The sequence below is a fragment of the Syngnathus acus genome, chromosome 24 (genome assembly GCF_901709675.1).
Source record: "Syngnathus acus chromosome 24, fSynAcu1.2, whole genome shotgun sequence".
Taxonomy (NCBI): domain Eukaryota; kingdom Metazoa; phylum Chordata; class Actinopteri; order Syngnathiformes; family Syngnathidae; genus Syngnathus; species Syngnathus acus.
In genome coordinates this window covers 3,853,512-3,861,663 of record NC_051108.1, presented here as the reverse complement: position 1 = coordinate 3,861,663, position 8,152 = coordinate 3,853,512, and the positions used below count along the sequence as shown (strand labels likewise).

The window sequence follows — 8,152 nt, the reverse complement described above, 5'->3', positions numbered from 1 at the left end:
GCAATTAAAGATTTTAACAATAATAACAACTTATTTTAGCAGATGATGACCAACAGTATGTGTTGTGTTTGGGAACTGACTTTTTTTATATTTTGTCCTTTCCTGTTGTTGAGTGTTATTATAGGTTTTATTTTATGGTCAGAAGGAATTATTATTGGGGGGCGGGGCTAGAAATTGGCCATAGTAACGCACATCAGGAGGGCTGTGCCATTCATTCCACTGTCACTATTCAAATAAAACTAACAGCGGCATTATTGTCATATTCAATAACAATCAGTCATCTATTCCCTTTCCTACTGTGGGAGCATATAATTCAATCTTTAAACATTCTTTTTAACCGCTGAGCTTTCACAGGGTCATGCAGAAGGAAATATAGACTGAACATCATTTCAACTTTTTCTGCTGCTCTCATTAAGAAGATCAAGTCGCTTTGCAGCTGTGTGGTTTCATCTCGAAAGTTATGATAATTGTCAAAAATTATTGTATAAAATAAAATAAAAATTAAAATAAATGTAATAAAAATAAAGACAAAATAAATTGAAATTTAATCATTTAAAATAATGAAGAAATTTGATTATTTGTGCTTTTTGTATTATCAAACTGACAGATGCATACCTATCAAACTACGCCGGCTCATCTCAAGGTCAAAGAGGATTTTCGTGTTAAGCAAGAGGGTTTTATTTAATATGATGGTCATATCATGCTGAGTTAGCCTTTAACAGCCAACCGCCTTGACTTCTCTGGACGACTGATGAGAGACCACAGTCAAAGCTTACGGAATGGCCGAGTCAGCCGAAGTCCAGTCTTTCCCGTTATAGCTTCATATACGATATAATTTAAATCTCGCATAAACAATCATTATCTCCACCCAGAGAGATTACCCTTTTTCATGTGTGCATGCCTTTGAGGCAAACGCGGCTTTTCCTTGTAGCCTACCTCGCAATCTTTACAGGAAAATAATTAATGCTAATTGGTTTGGGTGTCCCTGATGTCTTTGTGTTTTCTATAACATTAATGAAACACACAAAACGTTGCTGTTCCCAATGAGTTTTGACGTCCAGAAAGCCGAGCTTAGATGTAACACTTCTCTATTATAATAGTTACAAATAGTGGAACCTTTAATGTCAAATCTCCAAGTAATAAAAGAGTGTGGACCACTGTAGGACTGAATTAAAAGCGTTCTACTTACAATTCTCCTTTCTTGGAGAAACAGCAGCAGCGATTCTTTCTTGGGCATGAATTATGAAAAGGAGGAAGCCTTAGTTCAGGGGTGTCAAACTTTTTTTCGCGGGCCAGATTGTAGTCATTAGCTTCTTTCGGAGGGCCATTATGACTGTCAACCCAATAATAATGTATGAGCACCTCATATCATATACAGTAAAAGTTACAAAACACACTGACAAATAACTCGTTTTCAAATCAGATGAGTAAAAACTGGTCAAATATTTAAAAAAAAAAGATAATTAAAAGTGAAGACAATTTGCAATTCTAGTAATGACACGAATTTGATGCACAATTTGCACATCTATTAGACGTCTGGTCTATGTATAGACCTAATTTAGAGCGTCATGTTAGTCTAAATAGGAGACCTAATTTAGAACGTCTAAATTAAAAACATCAAATACGATCATATTCGAAATTTCAGCTGTAAATTGTATATACTAATGTACAGAAGTTGTTTGGCTTTGTTTTAACAACCATTAATCCGTACGTTTTACCTTAAAACTCTGACCAGTTTCGGCAGAAGGGGGCGTTACCCACCTGTCAAATCACAGGTTGGTCACGCCCATCATAGTAACAGCGGAAAAAGACGTGTTACTACACCGTCACGTGACACTCTCTGACGAAGGTGGAAGTTGCTGCCGAAACCGTCGGAAATGTTCGAAGGTAAGACCGGTATATTTTGTCTGAACAAAAGAAAACAAAAGGCTAGGAGAAGCTTTACTAAGCACATCCTGAGCATGGAACAGGTTTTAGAGGAGGAAAGTACGCCTTAAGCTTCTTAATTAACTTGCCAAAGCTTATTTGTTTTTGTGTTAGTGCACTTAAGCAATGATTAATTCCTCGTTTTTCATAAACCCATGAGTGAAAGCTTTTCCAGTGCTTCGTAATTAATTTTCGGATGTTGCACTGAACTTCTTGTTATTCGGTACAGGTTCAAGTATTTGGTTTAAAAATTGTAACTTCTTTTTTTTTTTTACTACTCAGGAAATTTCCTATCGCCGTAATGGCAAAGGAGATTGTGGGACAGCTAGATTGAGTATTGTCGTTAACCTTTTAGATGTAATGTGTTGCAGAGTGCAGTACAGTATATATTTTTTTGAAAATGTGAAGGTCACAGTGTTGGCAGTTGGTGCTTTATGTTTTCGCTTAAGAGACAGATTTCTTGATAAAGCTGCTTTTGACCTGCTGAGCAAGAATCTTTTGAATAAAAAAAAAATGTATATATATATATATATATTATATTATGAGCATTTTTATTCAATAAAGATGTTAAAAATTCTGTATTCATCATATTAAAAGCCTTAAAATAATTTCCTTATATATTATACTATAATATATTATAATATTATATATATATATAAAATAAATTTTATTTTATTTTATTTATTATTTATTATTTATGGTTTGTGCCTTCTTGTTTTTGTTTTGTGTCGCCTACTTGTATGTCTCGTCACCGTGGGATGGAGGAAACGGAATTTCGGTTTCTTTGTGTGTCTTGACATATGAAGGGATTGACAATAAAGCTGACTTTGACTTTGACTTTTGACTTTGATTAGCACTTTTATTCAATAAGGATGTTAAAAAATCTGTATTCATCATATTAAAAGCCTTTAAAGAATTTCCTTATATATTATATTATAATATATTATATAAAATATATTATAATATTACATATATTATATTATATGTTAAATGCCTTAAAAGAAATTCCCACTGACAACCTACTGTAGAAGATGAATATTACGGAACGGTTATCGCCTTTTGCTCCGTGTGATCACGATGACTTGATAAGCGCCGAATATGGTCTAACAGGCCATCGTCTTGCTTTCTCTTCATCTATTTCATTTGGGGCTTATTAAGGGCTTCACACAGCGATGGCAGACGAAGCAAGACCAATGTGCGGCTGGATGACGATTGATTTCAGAAGCCATCTTTGTTTCATCCCGTCTCTGATACCCTATCTGTCCGTGTGTCAGCCTTCATAGAGCCATGTGAGATCAAGACACCAGACTGAGCCGTGCTTTGAATCCGTGGCAATGGGGCCGTTCAATCACGCACCAGAGAGGAAGAATGCCCTTGCGGAACGGTAAAACTTTTTTGTTATTGTCAAAAGAAACTCTCAATTTCACATCTCGGCTGCCTTTGTAGTTTGTACTAAAGCGTTTTTAGCGGAAAATACATTCAAGTCAAGACAGAGAACAGAGCAATAATGCCTAAATGTCATTCAAGTGAGTTCTGAGTGGAGAAATTCAATTTCTTCCTACTTAATATGCTCAACAGACACCGGAATCACTGACAATGAATTGGACTGCTTAAATCAAAGTTTGATCCAGTTCCAACAATTTAATGAAACAATCTATGTGCATTTGTTCCAAAAAGACACACCATTATTCAAGGAGAGCCCTAATCGAAGTTAAAATGCTGCAACATTTTTTCACAAAAAAATACAAACCCTTTCTTTCAGTTTGTTTTATGTAATTGGAATTTTCGTCACGACAATTAGTCGGTTTTAGTTGAGCTTCACGCTTTGAAGTCACATCAGGAATACTCGCCCTCATGTTTAGTCAAAGAGCAACAAAGTATTGCTTTGCCTACTGATGTCTTAACTTTTGGAATCAGCAGCCCCCGCTTGTCCAATGTGAAGCTGTGCGGACTGATTTGGCAGGAAATCTTTGAAATGGTAATAAGGTCAAGGCGAAGCAAAGGTTTTCATGAGCAACGCTCTGGCTCACAAAAATGTAAAGATGGGCTGCAGTTAGCAGAGATTTCTTTTTTTTTTATTTAAGGAGAATCCTCTCTGCTCTATTCTGCGTACATCCCGCATATTGTTTGGATTGATTTCATGGTGTCATAGCAACATTTCCCATAGCCCCATTAGAATCTGGAAGTCATCAGTGCACCTTCATATCTCGCCGTGAAATGATCTCACATTTTAAACATCCCCCCCCCTATCCCACTTGATCCCCCCCTCCCCAAATAAGTCACATTGTTCAAACAAGCAAAGAGAACTACTCCACTGACTCCAATTGTCTGGGTCTGAGCTGCACTGACGCTGCACTTGACGATTTATTATAGGCACCTTTCCCCGAGTGACCGATAAGCATTGTGATGGATGCGTGATTTCTACCGTGCCAAAATAGCTTTATCTCTCCCCTCCAAGCTACTATCTCTAGCAAGCTGATGAGCTGTGCTTATTCTCTCTTCTCTGATATTTTTTTTTTCTTTTCCCCTTCACTTTTTTCCCCCCCTCCCCGCTTCTCTCTGATGGCAACGACTCTAAGCTCTTTCCCCCAAAGAGCCAATTTCAGCAGGAACAAATGTATTCTATTATTTACTGACTTCGTATTCTATGCGCTTTGTGGATTGTTTGATTCTCGCCACTTTATTTGTGACTCTGTATCTGGTTGTGTTTGTCAACAGTGCCATTTAGATGACTTGTCAAGCACGGGCATTTGTGCGGCAGTCTCATACCTTGATATATTTCATTAGAAATTTCATGTGTGGAAATTTAGTAGTAAATTGTACAAAAAATAAGTGCAAAGGTTGCCACTAAAATTGCAATCAAGAGATTTTGTGCATTATTTATAAGTAACACAATCAAAACACATTTCAAGGATTTTATACTAAATAGTGGATTAATATTTGTGCAATATCCAAATAAACTCTGCCTTTAAGCAACAGAAAGTTTTCCTTGTTTGCATGAAAATCCCACGATGCCTTGTTTTTGTGAGTCAAATGTAGATTTGATGAGGAGACTGCCATGAAATATTTACTTCATATATAATTGAAGATGAAAAGCAGTGTGATGTATTTTCCATTCCACTTGAATTAATGTTGTTTTTATTTTCTAAGATTATTTTTTTTACCGCTTCATCTCGATTTTGTATTGTGTACACAAATTAGCATGCAAAGTAACACCAGCAGGCATGTTGAAAGTTTTTTTTTTTCTTTTCCATCTCCTAGTTGTTATGCCTTTTCATTATCCAGCCTCCAAATATCAAAAGGTTGTGAAAGGTTCAAGAACTGCATAAGTATGTCCCTGAATAAATCCAAGTTCTGCCCTGCATTTTTTTGACAGATTGTCCGCTTCACTCATCATGAAGTACACAACAAAATCCAAACATTGCTAGGAAGTCCCTGTGCTGAATTTGATGAGATCTCCTCAAATCTTCACTACACTTGCAATTGCATATTTGGCATTTCCGGTTGAGTCCCATGATAACAAAACTGTTTTTTTTAGTAGATTAGTAGAAAAAAAAAAACAGATCCAGATGATTTATTTCCTGCAGCCACTTGACGAAACAGAATACAACAAAAACTTTTGGTGGAGGATACTTTGTCTATATAATGTACCTTCAGATTATGTTATTATTATTTACTTAAGGGCATACTCATCAAATGCATATGTTAGGGATATTTCCAAGATTGTATGAGAAATCTAGAACAATAACATGAAAAAGACGTTCCTACTTTGAACACAAAATTGCCCTTTACATCAAGATATAAACAACTGTTTAAACAGACACTCTAATCTGGGCCTCCTGGACCTCACTCGTGCCAGTGTCGTAATCCACCCTTCTGTGCTTTCACGTACACACTCGTCAAATTGAATTTCAAAGTTTTCATCTGCCAAATCCAGATGCATTTCGCGGCTTAGACTCGGGGATCATGCTGTGGTTTGGAGAAAGAGCTGGTAAGAATACTGTCATTAGTGAATGGCAACACACTGGGTTTACGTTTCAGTCTGCCATGAGTCCCCAAAAATGTGGGCAGTTAAATAAAGAGGAAAATATTGTATATCGCTGGTGTCAGGCAAAATACTCTCCCAAAATCACTTCTCAGGAGTTGGTTCAAATATTAGCATATATATATATATATATATTGTAATTAAATGATAATTTTTACTCAATAAGTATACACTTCAGAAATTTAAATTTAAATTCACTTGGCCTGACTCCAGCGATCTTTTTCATTTGAATCCATTCAGACATTTGAGTCTCAAACTAGATTAAAAATGCAGAATATATTATGTTGCAGAAGTTTTGTGTCTGCAGCAATTTGTAAGCACCATAAATACTTTTTCTTTTTAGTTTGTGAGATCATAGCAATATGGAGATCTTCCAATTTGCCTTCATGACTACTAAGTGTAATAAACTATTTTCTTGGACGGATGACTAATCTAAGAAAACTGAGCAAAGATAAGACCAAGTGTGATTCATAATGTTACATTTGGCTGGTATGCTTTCTTTCACTCAGTTACACTTCATTTACACTTTAAAATGAAAGTTATTCAAGCAGGAAATAACCGGGTCACTGATTTCTAACCATGATGAAACTGTGTTGTCATAATGATAAGAATTCTTACGACATATTTTGTTCTCACTTTATTTCACTGTTTATTTATCTTGGAGATGACAACAGCAAGACTTTCTTTTGACCTAAGATTGAGTTTTCCATACTCACAGTTAAGAATATGAGACTTGTATAAAGGCTAGGCCGCACCTTACAATCCGTTGAGAGATTAAAGACAACAAATTCAAGTCATCATGTTTTATAATAAATATAGATCTCTGCTCTTGAAATAATTACTGCAGTCAAGGTGCAAGATCAGCTGTTTTTAGACGGCGAAGGAAACTGATGTTTTTGCTCTGTTGTAGTTCAATAGCAATTGTTCCTTTTGCTTGCAGGCCAAATAAAAGTGCAACCATTGAGAAAATGATCGTTGTCATGCGGTTGAACAGCTTCGCATGCATTTATATTCATAAGACGCAAAAAAAAAAAAAAAAGGGGCACTTGAAGGCATCTCTGACTAAATGATGGAATCGTTTGCGCGTGTCCCTGCCTAACTTCCTTTTCGGGTACACGCCCACTTGAGCATGTCTACAATGTCGGAGCGTGGGGGTTCGACGGCCACTCGGTGTGCGGTAAACAGGACATGCTCGGAAAAGTGGGATGATGGCCAGTGGACACAGCTGAGGAGGCAGCTGTGAGGAGGACAAGCAGTGGTAGGAGGGGAAGATGAGGGAGGGAGGGAGGAGAGCAGAACACTGTGGAGGGCAGAGTGCCCTGACAACCCGGAGTGGGAGCTCTCCAAGCTTGACAGATGGACGGACAGACCTGCACCCTGCTGACAGGCTCTGACTCGTGATGCCAGGGTGAGGGAAAAGGCAACTTCTTATTTTACGAGCAGTGTTGCCACTGTTACTTTGAAGAAAAGTAACTTTACTGAAACATAGAGGATTCAATCAAAAATTAGCCCAGAGTAATATTCAATGTTGATTAAAATGACTTGCACTTATTCAAATTTGCATTTTGATCATGCTACGCTTTCAACTTATTTCCACAAATAGAAGCCACTCCGTCCTTGGTCGTCATGGTAACAATAGCCTGACATTAGACAGAGTGCCCTCACAATGGATTATCGTAATCTTGGTGAGACGAGAGCCGTTTATTATAAAATCTATAAAGATAATTATGACACGTATTATGCAGGAGTGGTCAATTGTTATCAATCAAACCTATTCTGGGGGATTTCCTTTTTTTTTTTTTTTTTTAAACTTACTTGCTGAAAACTTCACTTTGAGGTGTAAAACACCATTCACACCTCTCCTGTCCTGCAGGGACAAGCTGTGAAACAGAGAGTGGAAATGAAAAAGAAGGCGTGTGGGAAGAAAATAAGAAGAACTGGTGCAAGTGATACCATTTCAATTGATTCCATGAGCAACGGGACCGCATCCCGTCACACTTTTCCGCAGCTCCCGGCTTTCGTTAGAACATACGAGAAGACCCTTGACTTCTTTTTTTTGCTCCTCGGTTTCAAGTGAAGGTATTTTCATGGCGGCTTTTCCGTGCCCATCTCACTCTCTTATCTTCTACCCTGTCACAAGTGTTCAGCTGCAGGGCGAGGAACCAGAACTCACTTTTTTCT

At 37.3% G+C, this 8,152-nt stretch overlaps 1 long non-coding RNA gene across 1 annotated transcript in view; it reads left to right on the top strand.

Moving 5' to 3' along the window:
• Nucleotides 1–1,826: 1,826 nt before the first annotated feature.
• LOC119118265 overlaps nt 1,827–8,152 on the top strand; it is a 73,291-nt gene continuing 66,965 nt past the window's right edge. The window contains exons 1-2 of the long non-coding RNA XR_005096685.1: nt 1,827–1,887; nt 3,201–3,310. This is a non-coding gene — a long non-coding RNA (uncharacterized LOC119118265). The remainder of the gene's footprint in view (nt 1,888–3,200; nt 3,311–8,152) is intronic.